A 21,452-nucleotide genomic window follows, 5' to 3' on the forward strand; every position below is an offset into this window, starting at 1 on the left:
AAGGCAGTGTCTGTCTTATGGCACATCTAAGTAAAAGCAGCCCCTCCTTTAGGACAGTGATGAATTTGAAGTTTTAAAATAAAAGTAATCCTGGAAAGGAGGTTTAAATTACACACGTTATAGAGGTTTGGAAAGGAAACAGATGGACTGGTGCTAGAGTCGGGCTTCTCTGCTCCTCAGTTGAAACAGAGTGGGATGAATAAACAAGCAGAATTCTCCCAAACAACCTCTCCCGTAGTACACACATACGTATTTCAGATTTCACCTGTATTACATGTGTACATAGGAACATATGTGTTTGTTTTATGCACAAGCCAGGATGCTGGCTATTTTGTAATCTAATCTCCAGAGAGGAAAAAAAAAATAGAGAAAGGAATGGTATAAGCTGAGAGGGATGGAGAAAGAGAGGATATGGTATGATAATGATAACAGCTGACACTTTTTGAGAATTTGTTACATGCTTTTTGTTCTCAGCATGTTATATATATTAAGAGGTATGTAGTTATGAACAATTTCCATAGCAGAGGGTGGAATAACGTCCATAAGGGCCTGAAAAATGCATCTAAAGCTCCATCTGAAGGTTTTACAAAGTCAGTGTCCACAAGGATCAAACAGGGTCCTGCAGATGAGTGAAGCAGTCCTGGGATAAAAAACCCTAAACTGAGCACAGGGGCCTGGCCCTGATTGTGGCATTGCCCAGAGGTGGTACAACCTCCAATTTAAAAAAAAATTTTTTTTAATTGAACTATAGTTGACTTACAATATTATATTAGTTTCAAGTGTACAACATAGTGATTTGATATTTTTATAGATTATACTCCATATAAGGCTATTATAAAATATTGGCTATATTCCCTGTGCTGTACGTTACACCCTTGTATCTTATTTATTTTATACCTAGCAGTTTGTAACTCTTAATCCCCTTCACCTATCTTGTTCCTCCCTCCACCCCTCCTACCACTGGTAACCACTAGTTTGTTCTTTGTCTCTGTGAGTCTTTTTCTGTTTTGTTACATTTTTAAAGAGAAGCCATTAATTAGGATATTGATACATGAAATATCTTGATTTGAAATTTCTGGAAATAATTCAAAATCTTCTGTTTCATATTCTGTGAACGGAGTACCACACCCACGCAGACCACCTGTGGGCAGGACTCAGCCTGTGGGCGCCTTGCTGCTTAAGCCTTCAGAGAATTACCAATGCAGCATCAGGCCTAGGAGAAAGCACGGCATGGCAAACTGGGATCTTCAGTGGTTTCTTTTGTTGTTGTTGTTGTTTTTATTTTCGGTACGCGGGCCTCTCACTGCTGTGGCCTCTCCCGTTGCGGAGCACAGGCTCCGGACACGCAGGCTCAGCGGCCATGGCTCACGGGCCCAGCCGCTCCGTGGCATGTGAGATCTTCCCGGACCGGGGCACGAACCCGCGTCCCCTGCATCGGCAGGCGGACTCTCAACCACTGCGCCACCAGGGAAGCCCCTTCAGTGGTTTCTTTGGGTGATGATTTGACTATTTTAAAGATCTGCCTGTCCATGATAAAGTGTTTGGGGGAAAAGTGTCATGGAAATCAAAACAGCCTAGTCAAACGTGCATGAATCCAAAACCTCATTGATGCTGCTCTACTGAAACATTAGGTCCTAGTTGGGTTTTTTTTTGGCTTGGATTCCAGAGTTTCAGTTTCACACAAGCCTAACCTTGGCATAATGCAGCTTTCCCCTTCTGGAATTTAGACTTGTTTCAGAATGTTTTATTACATGTACCGATGAAAGCAGGAAAAACTGGGTGATGTTTACTATGCTCATTTTTTTTCTAAGCACTTAATTGATTTTTTAAAACAAAAGAAGCAGAAATTTATAAATAAGTAAGAGCAAATGAATTGCCTAATGTGGCTGTGACCTGTCTTTATAGGCATTTTAGCCTTGATTACTTTGTTTTTCAAAAAACACTCAAGGCTTTTACTCGATGTTAAGCTAACTCTCTGCCTTGAGTTTTCTCAGTTACCTGTCAGAGCAGTTGGGATCACTCTGAGAAGCCTGCCATTACCTTAGATAAGGGCATGGCCTGGGCTTAAAAGGGGACTGTGTTAAGTGTGTTGTTTAGTTTGAAAAATGGGAGATTTCTTTCTCCAGGATACATTCAAGCATTCACCCTAAAGTGACAGCTCTGGTATTCTTTCTTGGCTTCTTCTTGAAGAAAGCAAGGGAATCTTGAGTTGGGTCAAAGTCCTGATTTTGTAGTAAGACAAATAGATATTAGACCTCCTAGAGGCAAAGAGAGGGAACCCCACTTTTCAAACTAGAGGGTTTTTTTTTCTTAACGTTTATGTTGAAGTATAATTGCTTTACAATGGTGTCAGTTTCTGCTTTATAACAAAGTGAATCAGTTATACATACACACATATCCCCATATCCCCTCCCTCTTGCATCTCCCTCCCTCCCACCCTCCCTATCCCACCCCTCTAGGTGGTAACAAAGCCCCAAGCTGATCTCCCTGTGCTATGCGGCTGCTTCCCACTAGCTATCTATTTTACATTTGGTAGTATGTATAAGTCCATGCCACTCTCTCACTTCGTCCCAGCTTACCCTTCCCCCTCCCCGTGTCCTCAAGTCCATTCTCTACATCTGCATCTTTATTCCTGTCCTGCCCCTAGGGTCGTCAGAACCTTTTTTTTTTTGGTTCCATATATATGTGTTAGCATATGGTATTTGTTTTTCTCTTTCTGACTTACTTCACTCTGTATGACAGATTCTAGGTCCATCCACCTCACTACAAATGACCCAATTTCTTTCCTTTATATGGCTGAGTAATATTCCATTGTATATATGTGCCACATCTTCTTTACCATTCATATGTCGATGGACACTTAGGTTGCTTCCATGTCCTGGCTGTTGTAAGTAGTGCTGCAATGAACATTGTGGTATATGACTTTTTGAATTATGGTTTTCTGAGGGTATATGCCCAGTAGTGGGATTGCTGGGTCGTATGGTAGTTCTATTTTCAGTTTTTTAAGGAACCTCCATACTGTTCTCCATAGTGGCTGTATCAATTTACATTCCCACCAACAGTGCAAGAGGGTTCCCTTTTCTCCACACCCTCTCCAGCATTTTCCTGTCTATTGTGAATAGAGCTGCAATGAACATTGTGGTACATGACACTTTTTGAATTATGGTTTTCTCAGGGTATATGCCCAGTAGTGGGATTGCTGGGTCGTATGGTAGTTCTATTTTCAGTTTTTTAAGGAACCTCCATACTGTTCTCCATAGTGGCTGTATCAATTTACATTCCCACCCACAGTGCAAGAGGGTTCCCTTTTCTCCACACCCTCTCCAGAATTTATTGTTTGTAGATTTTTTGATGATGGCCATTCTGACTGGTGTGAGATGATACCTCACTGTAGTTTTGATTTGCATTTCTCTAATGATTAGTGATCAAACCAGAGGTTGGAGAAACCTAAGCACAGGTACCCCAGGGGAAACGTGTTGCAACGTTGGGGGTCTGCAGGATGCACAGAGCCCCTGGGTTGATGTGTCCGCCTCCTTCCTGAATCCTGTGACAGATGAGGCCCCTTTGGACTAGCCACCCTCTCCCAGGAAATTTGCGTTCTCTGCTGCCCTAGGGATCTTTGATAAAGAAGCTTCAAAAGGCTTTGACTAAATAATTGTTCAAAATTTTCTTGAGTTTCACATTCGTTTGCAGGGGTCTAAGAGTTTGACTGAATTGAACAATGACTTCAATGTGTAACATACTGACTTTATTAGGACTAGTGTATTCTGAATTGTTTAAGTATATCTGTTTTTAAGATACGGTGGATGAGCGCTAACCTAGAAAAGCAAACAGAAATGGTATTTTTCTTTGGAGGGAGGTTTTAAATGACTTGTGTCTTTGCTATTGCTATTAGTGATAAAGCTCACATGTGTTGGCCATGAGCCATTCCCAGGGGTCTGGGCAGTACACGGTGTCTGATTATAACCGCACAGAAGGGGAAATGGTTGAGTAAGAACCTTGAATATGTGGAAATCAGATATTTAGTATGTGCCCAACGTGAGGGCAGTAAGTGCTTTACCATAAAACATGACTTCTCCGTGTGTGGATATGCATGCATCTTTGCTTCCTTCCTCATCTGTTCTTTTACATTTCAAAGCTCCTCGTGTTGGCATTTCATTGAAGAGGTTTAAAAGTTTTTATGTTAGGTTCCTCAAAACTAGATGCTGCTCACGTCTATTTCCAGTATGTGTATGTGTGTGTGTTTATATAAGAAACAAATCAAGGACTTATCAATCACAGTTCACAACTTACATTAAAATACAAAGACTGACAACATAGTTTGAAAAATAAAACTTAAGGGAAGTTTCCGGTCAGTAACCATTGGACTTTTTGTTTAACAGATGTCCTTTAACAAAAAAAGGTGAGTTTTATCTAGGCAAAAAACACAATAGGGCTTCCTGGTGGCGCGGTGGTTGAGAGTCCGCCTGCCGATGCAGGGGACGCGGGTTCGTGCCCCGGTCCGGGAGGATCCCACATGCCGCGGAGCGGCTGGGCCTGTGAGCCATGGCCGCTGAGCCTGCGCGTCCGGAGCCTGTGCTCCACAACGGGAGAGGCCACAACAGTGAGAGGCCTGCGTACCGCAAAAAAACAAAAAACAAAAAAAACCCAATAACAACAAAAACACAGTTGGTTTCTTCTGGTCTGAGTGGACTTCTTCCCTATTCATTCCTGAGCACGTTCACTCGTGTGTGTGTGTGTGTGTGTGTGTGTGTGTGTTTCCTTTCATCTAAGTGCAGTAGTCTGTTATAGGGCCCTAAGTCTAAGGTGTTTGTTGAATTTGTAATTGTTGAATTTACACACACAACCAACAATAATTTTCATGTGACCTGCATACTTTAAGGAAACTGTCTTGGACTTTTCTGTCTGATGTACAAACCATGCAGTTTCTATGACATAGAAACTTATTATCTGATAAAAACAAACACAAATCATACCAGGAAAACATTTCATTCGTTATTTTAGAGTTGGGATGGGCTTTGACTTTTCTCCTTACTAATTTATCTGAGAAAGCATTTAGATTGACTCTGAAGAATGCTTTTGGCCTCCCCTGTTTAAGTGGGGGGAGGAAGAATGCTCTTTCTAGCAGGAGTTAATGAAGTTGGACATTTGGTCCCTGGAATGTAACAAAGGCTCCAAAAGATCAAGATAATGAGGTTTCTTCCTGAATGCCTCTGCAGGGTTTTTTAAAGGACAGATGAACCACTAAAAATTATTTTGCCTCTTCAAGAAAAAAATTAAGTTCTTATTTATGATTTTCCTTAAAAAAGTGGAAGTCAAAAACAAAGCAGTTGAGTTTGACAAGTTTGACTTGTTTTAAGTAGAGGATGTCAGCTGTGAAAGTGCATTTGAAATAAATCTTAAAATGTGGAGAGACAAGAAAGCCATTTCTTTCTAAATTGCTATATTACTGTAAAACCGAATTTAAAGGGAATTTTGAAGAGCACCAGATATCACATTATTTTGACAATCCATCAATTTACGAAAGTAATCTGAGCACACACTTCAATTTATTAGAGATAATTGTTCTGGGAATGCTAACACCCAAGCTCAATAAGATCAATAATAAGTTTATACTTGAATTTGGGTTTACGGTTTAACTTTAATCCAGTCTATTTAACTTACTCCTCAACTATTCACATCCTATAGATTGTTCTTATTAGATATATAAAACAGAAAATTGATCTTCTAAAGTTCAATAATTTTATTTGAAGCAAATGCATAAATTATAAGTGATATTCATTGCTTTTTAATCTTTTGACTTTTTTTTTTTTTTTTTTTTTTGCCGTACGCGGGCCTCTCACTGCTGTGGCCTCTCCCGTTGCGGAGCACAGGCTCCGGACGCGCAGGCTCAGCGGCCATGGCTCACTGGCCCAGCCGCTCTGCGGCATGTGGGATCTTCCCGGACCGGGGCATGAACCTGTGTCCCCTGCATCGGCAGGTGGACTCTCAACCACTGCGCCACCAGGGAAGCCCCTTTTGACTATTTTAACATTATATTTTATGTATTTTTATCAGATGACAATTGCTTTCTCTTTAATTAACCCATCCTGCAATTAGTTCACACCGGGCCTTTTAGTTGTGACTCAGAGTCTCAACTTAGTAAATATTTGTTGATTCATAAATGATATGCATGCCTGATTACTGGAGAAAAGCTGCCCCAAGATTTGAGAATTTAAAGAGGCTGTGTACTACATTTCTGACTGGTGTGGTTTATCATAAGGTGAAAATTTTTTTTAATTAATTTTTATTGGAGTATGGTTGCTTTACAAGGTTGTGTTAGCCTCCACTGCACAACAAAATGAATCAGCCATGCACATACAGATATCCCCTCCCTTTTGGACTTCTCTTCCATTTATGTTACCACAGTGCATTAGGTAGAGTTCCCTGTACTATACAGTATGTTCCCATCAGTTGTTTATTTTATACATAGTATCAATAATATATATGTGTCAATCCTAGTCTCCCAATTCCTCCCACCCCATCCCTTTCCCCCTTGGTATCCATACATTTGTTCTCTAGGTCTGTGTCTCTATTTCTGCCTTGCAGATAAGATCATCTATACCATTTTTCTAAATTCCATCCATATGCATTATTATACAATATTTGCTTTTCTCTTTCTGATTTACTTCACTCTGTACGACACTCTCTAGGTCCATCCACGTGTCTACAAATGACCCAATTTCATTCCTTTTTAGGGTAAGGTGAAGTTTTATAAAAAGAGATTTCATAGTTCACTCTTGAAATGGCTGTCTGCACAGGATTCAAGTCTAATGCCTTTTCAGCTGTGCAACACTGATGATGAAAAATGGTTAGATTAAGTGAATCTTTACTATTCCCCCAACCTTAGTTTCTAAATAGAGCTGTTTACCTATTTACTAGCTGTGCGACCTTAGGCAAGTTCCTTAACCTCTCTGAGCCTTGAGCATCTCATCTGTAAAAGGGGGATAATAACATTGTTATGATAATTTAGTAAACTGATATTTGTGAAGAAATTAGAACAGTTACTGACACAGAGGAAGTGCTAAATAAGTGTTTAAGTGAAATCCGTATAAATATTTCTCAGGCAAATTTTTATACAGTTGACAAAAGTGCTTGTTATAAATTATAATGAGCAGAAAATTATCCTTGAGATAAAAAAAGGAAAGTAGGATTGCTAATGTGAAGAGAGAATTGAGTTTTATATAGTTACACAAGATTCTGTGGGAAATTGTATCAACTGAAACAAATGACCCAATTCCTTCAACAACAAAAAAAATTATAAAGAAAAAAAAGATAGGAAAGAGGAAAGTTATAGATTAAAAGAGTCTAAGAGACATAACAATCACAAAGTATAAACTTTATTTGAATAAAGTTTGACTAAATCTAACTAAACTCCAACAAAAAATTGTAAAACATCAATTGTCTATTTAATAACATTAAGGAACTATTTTTACAATTTTAAGTGTGACAATTGTGGTTGTGTTTTTAAAAAAGAGTTCCTGTCTTTTAGAGATACATACACAAATATTTACAGATGAAATTTACAGCAGATTTTACTCGAAATAACTGTGTGTGTGTGTGTAGAAATACAGATGAAATAAGATTGTTCAAGTGTTGTTAAACATTGAAATTGGGATGTAGCTAAGGTACATGAAGGTTCATTTTACTGTTTTTTCTACTTTTATACATGTCTGAAATTTTCCATAATAAAAAATATTTCAAACAGAAAAAAAGCAAGGAAAAAGTCTTTAGTGGAAAAACTATTCTCTCAGAGTTATTACAGTTAATAATAATATCTGACATCTATAGAGTGTTGTAGATGAATTATCTCATTTAATCTTTAAGACAGCTCTGTAAGGTAAGTCTGATTATTATACTCATTTAGAAGGTAATAATGTGGACTCAGTCTGTGCTCTTAACCAACTTATCTTCCTGAGGAGATAGATGCCTACATCAAACAGAACAGTTGTCCAGAGTGGATGAGTCAGGTAAGTACCACCCACAAAAATGGTATATGTAAACAAAGTGCTACTAGCTGTCTAGGGAGACTTCATGTTAATCACATCCACCTTGAATGTCACTGGTGACTTAGAAGATTAAGTTAATGGGGATGTAAATTGGTACAGCTACTATGGAAACAGTGCTGTGGTACAGTATGAAGATTCCTCAAAAAATTAAAAACAGAGCTACCATATGATCCAGCAATTCCATTTTTGGGTATTTATCCGAAGAAAACAAAAACACTAGTTCAAAAAGATACATGCACCCCTGTAAATTGTAGCTTTATATACGATAGCCAAGATACCGAAACAACCAAAGTGTCCATTGATGGATGAATGGATAAAGAAATTTTGGTATATATACAATGTTAAGCCATAAAAAGAAAATTGCCATTCTTGACACTATGGATGGACCTTGAAGAGGTTATGCTAGGTGAAATGAGTCGGATGGAGAAAGACAAATACTGTATGACAGAATCTAAAAACAAGAATAAAAAACAAGCTCACAAATAGGGAGAAGAGATTGGTGGTTGCTAGACTCAAGGGGTGGAGGGTGGGCAGACAGGGTGAAGTGCGTCAAAAAGTACAAACTTGGCAGTTATAAAATGAATAAGTCATAGGCATATAATGTACAGCATGGTGACTATAGTTAATAATACTGTATGTATTATGTATATTTTATTATGGAAAATATACTGTGTATGGTGACAAATGTTAACTAGACATATTGTGGTGATTGTGTAATATATACAAATATCAAGTCATTATGTTGTACACTTGCAACTAATATAATGTTATATGTCAACTTTACCTCAATTTTTATTTTATTTTATTTTTAAATGACAAATGAGGGTTTTTAAAAGATTACTTTTTTTTTTTTTTATTGATGTGGACCATTTATAAGTCTTTATTGAATTTGTTACAGTATTGCTTCTGTTTTTATGTTTTGTTTATTTTTTTGGCTGCGAGACATGTGGGATCTTAGCTCCTGGACCAGGGATCAAACCCGCACACCCTGCTTTGGAAGGTGAAGTCTTAACCCCTGGACCGCTAGGGAAGTCGCTATGCCTCAATTTTTAAAAAGTGAAAGGCTCATATATTAGCTCTGTGCCTTTGGACAAGTTACTTCCCTTATCTGAGCCTCAATTTCCTCACCTATAAAAATTACTATTCTAGTACCTATTTCACTGGGATGTGTGATGATGAGTGATTTGAAAACTGTGAGAACTTCAAAGGGATTGGACAAAGAAACACACTTGTATTTGCGTTCTCAGTGCTCGGCACAGAATGAGGGCTTAGAAATGTGTCCTTCCTGGCTGCCTTTCTCACTTCTGCCTGCCTCCCTCCTTTCTCAAGTTTGGTTAAAAATTAGAAGTATTCTCCTGGGCCACCTGGATTCTCTCGGACCTCAGCTTTCTCAGTTTAGAGGATGGCTGTGATGAATGAGTTAAGCAGTGTAGGTAAAATCACCTAGGACGTCTATGCTCTGTTGTATGCTGATTCCACACACACATGTTAGATTATTCCTAAGGCCTTTAGTGGCTCAAGTGATGGGGTTTTGTAGTATTCACTTTCTGTTTTGCTTTTGTGTGCTTTGCCAAGTAGAGTAATCCGTAGTCTGCAAATACTGAAACAATCATGGTTGAAGGGGAAATCCATGATGAGAAGGCAATATGAGAGAAGGCACAAATTTAGTTGAGTGAGGTAGAAAGATAGTGAATGAGCCAGGCAGATGTCTTTAGGAAAGTGTGATGGAAGGTCTTAGAAGGCTTGTAATGGTGGATTTTAGAAACTAGGAGTAGGTACTTAATATTCACAGTGGTAGCCTGGAATCAAGGTCTAGTATTGATATATTTTAACTAAACATCTAGAACATAAAGCAGGGATTACTAGGAGGCGGCCTGGACTCACCAAGAAAAAGGCATCCAGAATCAGGCAAATTTCCTTTACGATGGGGTTACCAGACTGGGTCATGGGGCTGCAACAACCTATGACTCTATCAGAATTTCAGTGTTCATGTAGCATACCCTCTCAATTGAGCCACTTAGACAGCAAGTAATAACATTCACAGCCTCTTGAATACCATACTAAAAGAAAGGTCTGCTTTGCTCTGGGTACCAATGTTTTAGAGGGATGCTGACCATGAAGATGATGTAAAGTCTGGAAATTGTAAGTCACGAGGTAGTTGACTGGGTCAGAGATGTTTAGCTTGAAGAAAAGAATCCTGGTGGAACACATAACACCGTCTTACAGCATTTGAATATGGGGAGGAGGACAAGAGAGGAGTTTTTAAAGCTAATTCTGGGGAAATATTACCACAGGGATCTCATGGCAACAGTGAAGAGCGTGACAGGGAATTCTGTGAGACTGAAGTCTACAGTGGTCCAGGCCAGAAGTGGCAAAGGCCTGTCCGGAGGGGCTGACCACATACGTGGAGGGGAGGGATGCTGTGCAGGGGATAAAGGCAATGGCCTTGCTGACCAACAATCATGAAAGCTGGGGTTGAGGGGACATTCTTTTTGACTTTACCCAATTGAATATGACCTTTCCTCCTAAATCTTATACCACTCAAGTGGTAATTTTGCCTTGTATTAATGATGCTTTTTCAACTAATCTTATCATCTCTGTTTATAAGCCATAGATAGGAACTTTGTGTTATTCATCCTTGTATTCCTACAGCTACTGGGTTGATTGTCAGTAATAATTTAATTGAATCTCTTGTAAAACAACGTTAATATAGCTTAATGAGTTGCATAAAAATGCTAACTCTGGTAGCATGTAGTTTTCATCATTTTAGTCTTAGACATGGTTGTCCTCTTACATTTTCCTTTTAAGACCATTTTCAATTGTTCTCAAATAGCCGTTAAGTTTTCAAAAGTATAGTTTTGCTTTTGCTTTTGTTTTTTTCTGAGAAGACAAAGGTCAGAGGAGAAATGCTTGGGTTTTGGAAAATATTTCTCTCCATGGGCACAATTCTGGCCTCTTCTGACTTAACCACAGCAGACAAGTTTTTCTTCATATCTAGACAAAAACTCTTTTATACTTTTAATGCCCCAATCACCGGGTTGAAGTTTCAGCCCAACTTAGCTGAATTTAACAAGTAATTACTTAGGAGTAATATATTCTCACCACAGTAGGTATTCAGAAAAGTGCAGATTTATCCCAATTATCGAGTCTTGTTACGAGGAGCCTTTGAGATGGAGTCCATCACATGTTCACACGTTGGGGAAAAAGGTGTTCATTGCTCAAGACCAGTCTCCTTGCACATGGGTAGTTGAGGAGGCGGGATTGTTCAAGAGCACAGATAGTTTGGATTAGAACCAGGTTCTACCACCGACCAGCCATGTGACCTTGGACAAATTACTTAAACTCTCGGAGTCTCAGTTTCCTCACCTGTACTATAGAAATAGTGCATACTCCATATGGTTGTGATGATGGTTGAATGACTTATTATATATGAAACACAGCAGTGCCTGGGTAGTAAGTGCTACGTAGGAGTTTATTTTATCATTATTATTCTCAAAACCTGTCCCAAGTAAGGGCAGAAGGAAGCAGTGAAAGAAAGGAGGGGAAAGAGATGACAGACAATATTATGCAGCTTTTCATCTCTATCGGGAGATGAAGTCCAGGGTGCATCGACAGATGATAATTCCCTGGAAAAACAATTCTCAAGAGTTTGTACAAACAGCCATTGATTTATTATTGTAACTTTCACATTTGCTGCATTCAGCCAGGGACAGAGCCAAGCTGGATGGCCCAGACAATCAGTGGTTTGCTCTGGCTGTACAATTAAGTCAGTGGATGGCTACTAAGCTACTTTCCATGTACTGACTGTTGTTGATTTAAAGGCTAAGGGCCTTCTATCTGCCTCAGTTGCATTTTAGTTAATGGCATTTAATGATATTTTTATGCTAATAACCTCAACTTGCTGGCATCCTGAGAGGTATCTTTTTGGCTTCTGTATTATAACTTTCTTTGATAACCAAGTTTTTGATAGCAAATTGTGCCTGTTAGTGAATAATTTTTATTAATAGAAACAATGCTGTAAATGTGCAGAAGAATCTTGTTAGGGGTGAAGAACCTCTATGGCATATTATAAGTTCTTAGTGATAGAGGTTGAATGAGTAGGAGTATATTTCAGACAGTGAATACCAAACTGCTTAATTTAATAAGGCAGGTATAAAGTGTATGATAGCCACAAATGTCAAGGAAGGCAGAGGCATCTTGAACTGTATTCAAAGGAATATATTGACTGAAAATAGAGGGAACAGAGTTACAAGAGCATCTTGGCATGATGCTCATAATCATTTGCTGTGATTAATGTAAGGAAAGTTGTAATCCCCTAAATAGAAATGTGATTTTTCTGTCCTGTTACTAAATGTGTGTGTGTGTGTGTGTGTGTGTGTGTGTGTGTGTGTATCTGTGTGTTTATTGGTGTATATGTACAAACAGCAATTAAATCAGAATTTTCTCACATAAAACCTTATTGTCATCACTGTTCTTATTGTTGTCATTCAGGCTTTTGATAAATTTATTCTTTTCTTTCCTCTTTCTTATTCCTGATTTGCTGCTTGCAGTGCACGTTTCTCACTACACAGAAACTGTTTCATTATATGGTATAAGATAAAATACATCAAGGTATTTGGCACATATGGGTGCTTTCCTGTTGGAGGAGACATAGAATTTTGTGTTTCTCTTAGTCCGTTTGGGCTGCTATTACAAAATATTACAGACTGGCTGGCTTATAAATAATAGAAATTTATTTCTCACTGTTCTGGAGGCTGGGAAGACCAAGATCAAGGCACTAGCAGATACAGTGTCTGGTGAGGACCCACTTTGTAGTTCATAGATGGCATCTTTCTTCTGTGTCCTCAAGAGCGGCAGGGGCAAGGGATCTTTCTGGGGTCTTTTTTATAAGAGCATGCATCTCATTAATATGGGCTCTACCCTTATGACCTAATCACCTCCCAAAGACCCCACATCCTATTACCATCATTTTGGGGGTTAGGATTCAACCTATGATTTTAGCGCTGGGGGCGTGAACATTCAGTCCATAGCAGTATTCAACAGAATTAATAGAAAACACAGTCTCTACCTGTTTAGAGTTTGAATGTGTTGAGTGGGATTTTTCTTAAGCAAAATAATTGCTTGTTAGAGCTCAAAATATAAATATGAGGTAATGGTAGATCTTGAATGCATATGCATAGATTGCATATGTATTCTTTAAATAACAGAGCAATTCAGAATGAGCATTTTTGTTAAATAAATGCGAATAAAAGTCTAAATTTCTTAAAAACAACGTATATCATTTATTGGCTCCATATTATCAGTTTGGGTTGTTATATTATCAATTTATCTGCCGACTTCTTTTCTTCTTTTTCTTTTCTTCATTTGTTTTCTTTTCTTTTCTTTTCTATTCTCTCCCTCTTTCCCCTCGCCCTCTATCCCTCCCTCCCCACTTCTTTTCCAGTGATACACATCTCCCTGGCTTCCTTCTCCCTCAGAGTAGAATTGCAATGACCCATTACTTCTCTGACTTAATCTGCTATTATCTTTCCTCTGCTCACTTTGTTTCAGACCATGTTCTGACACTTCAGTGTGGTCAAAATAACTGGGAAGGGGAGGGAGTTGTCAATACACAGATGGCCATTTTACCCTCCGGTCCCAGTTTATGACCAAGAAGGTCTGAGAATTTGCATTTCTGACAAAGTTTCAGGTGATGCTGCTGGGCAAGGGACCATATAACTGCTCCAAATCACTGACCTCCTTTCTGTTCCTAGAACACAGCAGGCTTGTTCCCACCTCAGGGCCTTTGCCCTTGCCGTTTCCTCTGCTTGGAAAGTTCTTTCCCTGATATTTTTCTTAAATGTTTTCTTAGATGTTGCTTTCTCATGAGAGCTTTTTGGGCCATTGGGCTTTAAGTTGCAACTCCCTCCCCCCACAATACTCCCTGCTTTATTTTCTTCCATTTATCCTTCACCCATTTAACATGTTATACTATATTTACTTATAGTGTTTTTTCCTCCCTCTGTCTCCCTACGAGAACTTAAGCACCCAAAATATAGGGATTGTTTATATTTGGTTGGCATGTTTCCTGTTGTATTCTCAGTACCGGGAACAGTTCCCGGTACTAGTAACTTCAATAAATACTTGCTGAATGAGCAAATAATCAAGATTAACTAAGATTTTATAACAGTGTTCCAAAAGAATTATTTAAACCACCCAAAAGTGGCACAGTCAGTGATGGTTATAATTAATTCATGCTGAAGGCTCACGGCCCTGAAGGAGTTTATAGGAAATCTTTGATTTTCAGGAGCCTATGTCCTGAGAGAGGTGAGATTATTAACCCCCATAAAGAAACTGATCAAACCAGATGACTGAAGCCTGGCCCTATACTAGATGAAAAAGTTAATTAAGGTCTCTGCTGGGCAGAGAAGCTAACTCTCCCTTTGCCAAGAACTTTCTTTTTTCTTTGTCTTTGTATTTACGGATAATATTTTCACGAATGTTCATTTTTTCTAGCAAATATCTGAGCTGACTTACAGTAAATAATTTATAAGCATATAATAAGTAAAAGAGGGTGCATACATAATTTTTCAAACTCTAGTAATATAATAGATGGTAATAAATGTTAATAGAAGCTATCATTGTATATTAAATATCAACTGATTAGATTTTGTTGTAGCCTTATATCATAATTTTAAAACCAGCTGCATCCATGGCTCTATATTTTAAGTTTTTGATGTAATAGAAATAATAGTAGTACAAGAACATATCTTTGTATTATTCCTTGTATTTCTGTGGTAAAACTGAGGATAAAAACACCTTGTTCTTGAAATCTAGATTTTAAATCTTCTCTGTATTGCCTTTCTAACAAGTGCAAAATCCAACTCATCACCTTTGATTTAAAAATAAACTGGTACCTTAATTAAAAACACAAACAAGAGTGAGATACCAAGTTTCGACTAATGCAATCATGTCTTGCTGTGATATTAGTTCTCCATCTTCCTTAGGTATTTTTTTTAACTCCTGAAGTTTAACCCTAATAATGTGATTATTTTAATCTGTGATTTATACACTTTTGAAATTTTCAATATATTGCCATGTTGGAAATTCTTGGAAAGCGAAAGAAATAATTATTCCATCGTCATTTGCGGTAATCTCTCTCAGACCCTCTTCTGGAATTGACAGAGATATTTTTCAAGGCTTGCAAGTAATAATTATAGTATTGAAAAAAATGACAGCTTGTGTGTGCTAACTGTGAGCTGTGTACTTTTATTGGAAACATGCAAATTAGGGCTCATAGAGGACTGCATAATAATAGCCTCTAATTAAGTCATATTTCCCTGAAATTGATTCATATTTACATATACTGGCACTGAGGATGCTATACTGGCACCATAGAGGGTCCTCTGGTGATACACTGGTGGGATCTGACCTCACGATGGGCTGAGTTAAGGTGGGAATGAACAGAGGCAGCTGCACTAGCTGGAGGAGACCTCAACACTTAAGCATTTCCCCAAAGAAATATGTTAAGAGGCAATTTGAAGCATATTGGAATTAGTTCGGAATCCAGATTTCTGATTTTAGAGCTACTTACTGTGCACTTCAGGAGTTCTCAGACAATTGGAAGCAATTTGTGGTTTGCTGCATTTATTTTTGCCTTTCTTCCCTATTGCAGTAAACTGTCAGAATATAACAGAATTGGAACGTGATGCTTGCTTCATTTGATTTTACGGAGAGTATGACTGATTTAACTTTGAAAAAGAAACATAAAAGTCGTTGCATTTGCTTCAACATTACCCCTGTTATCAGTGTTGATTCTGACATTCAGAAAGTCAGTGCTTCTTTCCTTTGCTGCAATACCACTTAAACATGCAAACAAAGTGCAGTGTTCATGGAAGGCAGGCCCTGGTCAGGAGTAGAGGGATTTATCTGGATCTAGCACAGTGCTTACCAGGCCATAGGCATACACTGAATGAGAAATCACCACACACACACACACACACACACACACACACACACACACACACACACACACACACCCGCTATGTGTAGTTATAGCTGCTTCGCTCGCAGTACAATACAGTCATCCCTCCGTATCCACGAGGCATTGGTTCCAGGATCCCCACCCCTACCCCTGGCCCGTGGACACCAAAATCCATGGATGCTCAAGTCCCTTATGTAAAATGGCATAGTATTTGCATATAACCTACCACATCTTCTTCTATACTTTTTTTAAAAAAATTCTTCTATACTTTAAATCACCTCTAGGTTGCTTATAATACCAAATACAATGTAAATGCTATGTAAACAGTTGCTGGTGAGAGGCAAATTCAAGTTTTGCTTTTTGCAACTTTCTGGAAAATTTTCTTTTTTGGAATATTTTTAATCTGCCTTTGGTTGAATCGTGGATGTGGAACCTGCTGATACGGAAAGCCAACTGTCCTCTAAGTGTTCAAGAGTGTGGCTGAGGAGTGCAAAGGTAATTTTCAGCATAAAATATAAATATATGGTAACTACGGTCACTGGTACTCTAAATTTTGATGACTTTTTTTTCCCTAAAAAGTGGGAAAATGCAGAAAATTGCCCTCCAAGATGGAATGACTTTTCTGTTAAAGATATAAAAGCCAAGTTCTATCTTCTAACTGTGCAATTCAGCACCATCGCCCACCCCGCCCCCCCATCATGAGTAGGCCTGCATGAGTCAGTGGTATTTAAGCATAGGCTTTCTCACTCCTAATGTCAATCACATGCAGTCCCAGACTTTGGGGATAGAACTTAACCTAGAGGAGTTTAAGATCATTGCATCAGTAACCCTTACTGAATGCAGGCTGTGTAAGAACACTTCATTCTTCCAGGGACCATAGGGAGCACTAAAAGAAAATACAGTGTTTCAGAGTTCATAATTAAACTGTAGAAATGGGACTAATATAAATAAAGATATTTAACTATAAAATATAAATTATATTGCTGACTTAGTCCTAAAAACTTTTTTTTTAAATAAAGAACAGGAATCTGTTTTTTTAATAGTTTTCGTTTGTTTGTTTTTAAATTTTATTTATTTATTTATTTTTGCCTGTGTTGGGTCTTCGTTTCTGTGCGAGGGCTTCTCTAGTTGCGACAAGTGGGGGCCACTCTTCATCGCTGTATTGCGGCCTCTCTTGTTGCGGAGCACAGGCTCCAGACGCACAGGTTCAGTAATTGTGGCTCATGGGCCTGGTTGCTCCGTGGCATGTGGGATCTTACCAAACCAGGGCTTGAACCCGTGTCCCCTGCATTGGCAGGCAGATTCTCAACCACTGCGCCACCAGGGAAGCCCCTAAAAGCATTTTTTAATCTTCTCTATTGAATGCTTCCTATGTCAAACTAGTCTCCTTGAGCAAATAATACAAATTGGTCTAATAATTGAACTATTTCTCAAGACACTTTTGGAACTGATGTCACATTTTTGAGCATTTGGTTAGACCAAAAACCATGTTTGGAGCCAAAGAACTGTTGTAATAAAGACGATAATCTCTGGCCTTAGCCAGTGTGTTTGCGTTATATAGAATTCCTTAAGGGTTGAGATAGCTTTTAATATTTTGACATCTTACAACTGATTTGGGTCATGTGGTATATACCACATGCAGCATATGCAGAAGTCAGGACTTTCTCCTTCAACAAAACCAGATATCAAGAAAGAAATCTTGGGTTTCCCTGGTGGCGCAGTGGCTGAGAGCCCGCCTGCCGATGCAGGGGGCGTGGGTTCATGCCCCGGTCCGGGAAGATCCCTACATGCCGCGGAGCGGCTGGGCCCGTGAGCCATGGCCGCTGAGCCTGCGCGCCCGGAGCCTGTGCTCCGCAACGGGAAAGGCCACAACAGTGAGAGGCCCGCGGGAAGAAAGAAATCTTGGTGTTCAATTATAATTTCGATACATGTGTTTTTGGGTCCTGAGGATGTGGGAGTTTTCCAATAAAGTCATTGAATATATTATATCTAGGTTATACTTTTTAAATATTTAAAACTTTAAAAAGTGGGTTTTAACCTACTCTTTTTTGAAAATGAAAGAAAATGACCCATTGTAATTTTTTTTGTTTTTTGTTGTCCAAAATACCCAGCATAATCTCTTCAGAAACTTTTCTCATGGCATAGTTCCTTTCAGAACAAGTGAAATTCGTTTTAATTCTACCATGTAGGAGTCGTTTGAGTCTGATCTTAGTTTTCTCATGTGTAAAAAGAGGAGGCTGGACTGAATGACCATGAATATCCTTTTTAGCCCTAATATTTATTTCTTCTTTGCTTAAATGTAGGCCCTTAGCCACCATTTGTCTTAATTAAATTAGTGGGATCCTTGATATTTTTCATATTTTTATGAATGAATCTGAAAGACTGACCAGATAATCATTTTGTATAGCAACATAAACATCTTCCACGACCTTTTTAAAAAGTTTCTTGGCACCAAAATTGTGACTTTCAACCTTCTTTTGTTCCTAGAAGCTTATTTTATCATGTCAAGGGGATATGTTGAAGATTTATCACACAGAACTCAACATTAATTTTTTGCTTTTAGCGATCACACATTTTTGTTCTGACATAAAGCACTATTCACTGCAGCTGTTAGCGTATGACAGTTGACTGGCTGAACTTGGAAATACTACTTGCTGCTCGTTGAAACACGTTGCCATATATTCTTACTGCAATGTGATTGCTCTTCTGCTTTCACAAGCTATTCAAGAAGAAAATTAGTCTCATTTCTTTATGGAGACACTTTGCATAAACATGCAGCCATCATTTATCTACAAATCATATAAAGTTAAATGTAATCAATTACAGTTGTATGTCAGTATTCAGGGTGCTGCTCTAGGGGTGTCCTTGCTGCCAATGGCTGAGATTGATAGCATCATATCAGGGACGCTCATTCATCTGCAGCTGGGATCCCTTGATGTAAGAATGTACTGACATGTTTTTATGGGTATAAATACTCACAGATGTCCCCATTCTCTCTGACTGGTTTGGATGCCATTTTTAGACTGGTTAGAACCCTTCCCCCCACAATTTGGTTAAGGGACAAAATTATGTTACATATAAGCCAACACTAGTGTAATCCAAAATTAATTTATACATTTGGCATCAATTCTGGTACTTCAGTTTTCTACTGTTCTTTGTATCATAGCAAGAGATTCTGTTTGAGAGTCATGGATGTTTGTGGATGTATCTTTCAAGAAGTGATGTGTGAATGGGCTGAGAAGAATTGCGTCCACTTAGGTGAAATTAGTGACCACGGCTGGACATTTTGTAGCCCTCAGAAATTTTGAGAAATTTTATTTCCCTATTTACTGATATAGGCAAATTTGGGAAACTCACTTTTTTTGGTAAAATAAAGTGGATAGTCTCTCCGTTTCCAGCCCCAATGTTTTTTCTACCTAGAGTGACTTCTTTAACTTGGTAAACACTAACCTTTACAAAATATTACCGAACCAAGCAGCACTGTAAGACCAGTGACTTTTTCATTTGACTGAATGAAATCCTACCTAAATTACTGGTTTAGACAGTGTTTGGCCCTATGATTTGTTGTTTAGTTGAGGAGAAATTGTATGCACCACTGCACAGCGACAGCCGGGATATACATACTTTCAACAGCTTTGCTAGGTGACAGAATGGGGTAACAGAGTCATAATTTATAGTCACTAATATGAAGATGTTATATCAATTACCTAAGAAAAATACCCTACTGGATTTATATCCTTTAGTTATTAAAAAGTGGCAGCTATCTTAAATTAGTTATAGAAAATAAAGAATTTAGCGACAGAAATTAATCACTGTCATGATCCATACACAAACTCTGAGTTGCAGTGCTCTGCAGAACACTTGTTTGGAAAAAGGAAAATTGCTATTACGGTCACCTTAATAGAAACAGACAATCAAACAAATCTTAATTTAAAAGATTTCATGCAGTCATAAATCATAATGGCACTGAGATTTAAGGCACAAAAAGCAACTTCATAAAGAAATGAGGCATGCCAGGGAAGGCCAGTAACACAGCCTGGTGCCCTCCCATCCCCCCATCCTATTAGCTGTGTTGCAAATGTTATGATATTTCAGCCCCAAGCTGGACTGTTCATTTTGCAGTAAAATGACACCATCTCCTAATCCTGCTATTGGCTTTCTTAGTCTCCTCCCATCCATTCTCCACCCATCCAGTAGAAGGATAGGCCTTAAAATGTAAATGGAGTCATATCCCCCCCAATCAAAACCTACTAGTGCCTTCCAGTTGCAGTTAGAATTATATCCAACCTCACAAAGTGACCTGCCCTCAACTCCTGCAACCCCTCTCCTGCATGCTGCTGGCTGCCTTTCAGTTCCTGGAGTATTCCTTCCCTCCTCCTGGGGTGCTCAGAGAGAGAAGCCATAGTGATGTTTGATCTGCATTTGGCTTTACCCATTACTTCTAATATCTTTAGTTCCACTAAAGCTAAGGCACATAGCAAAAATAAAACAAAAGAAACAACAAAAACCTCCTTATGAGAAAAAAGAGGTAGGGGCTAAGGCAACAAAATTGTAATCGCTTTATAATTGCTGTATGCAATCTGTATGCTAATTGTCATAGTAGCTGAATGTTGTTGTGTTCTGTTTACATTTTTTGAAAATTTTGACCAACTTAACTGATATTTTGTGACTGAGCACAAATATTTGCATGCCTGTGAGTGATAGATGTCCCATCATGGAGTGTTATTTGGTACTAACGACATCCTCTTGGAAGGCAGAATAAGCATCAGCATAAGCTAGATTTTCTTCATTATTCTGTTGCTTTGCCATCTGTCTGCCTAGCTTTCTCGGGCTTCTTTAAATAGGCTTCAGACTGGCCAGGGTCACCAAGCATCCAACTCTTACAGATGGGGCCTAGCGTGGCCAACTGAATTGCAGCTGTGTCTCAGTGCAGGCCAGGGCATACTCTTTTTGGCCACTAACTCTTTATGGTTTTGACAATGGTCTGATGACATTAATATATCAAAAGCAGAAGCTGTTGTCTTTGTTGGTGAGGGGTGTGTGTGTGTGTGTGTGTGTGTGTGTGTGTGTGTGTGTATTTGGTTTTTACTTTTTTTTTTACCAAAGATGCAACTGCCAACTCTCAGAATAAACAACTCTTTCTCAAAGTCTAGGTTCCCAAGGCAGGAGAAATGGGGGAATTATCTGTAGTCAGTGAAGGGAAGTCAGAATTTGGCAGTATATTTTCAAAATGGAGTAATCAGTGTATTCTATATGGATTATTTCCAAGACCTCAGTATGATCTTTCTTTAGAACCAAAGCACAAATGGAGTTTGGAAAAACAAACTCAAATGCAATTTCATTTTTTTCCCACTACCATACAGGATATGTGGATTCTCAAAGCATCATTCTTCTTGAACAGAATATAACCTCAAGGAAAATTCCATTTCTGTTCTTTCCCT

This window comes from Lipotes vexillifer, unplaced genomic scaffold (assembly GCF_000442215.2).
Source record: "Lipotes vexillifer unplaced genomic scaffold, Lipotes_vexillifer_v1.1 scaffold1161, whole genome shotgun sequence".
NCBI classification, from domain to species: domain Eukaryota; kingdom Metazoa; phylum Chordata; class Mammalia; order Artiodactyla; family Lipotidae; genus Lipotes; species Lipotes vexillifer.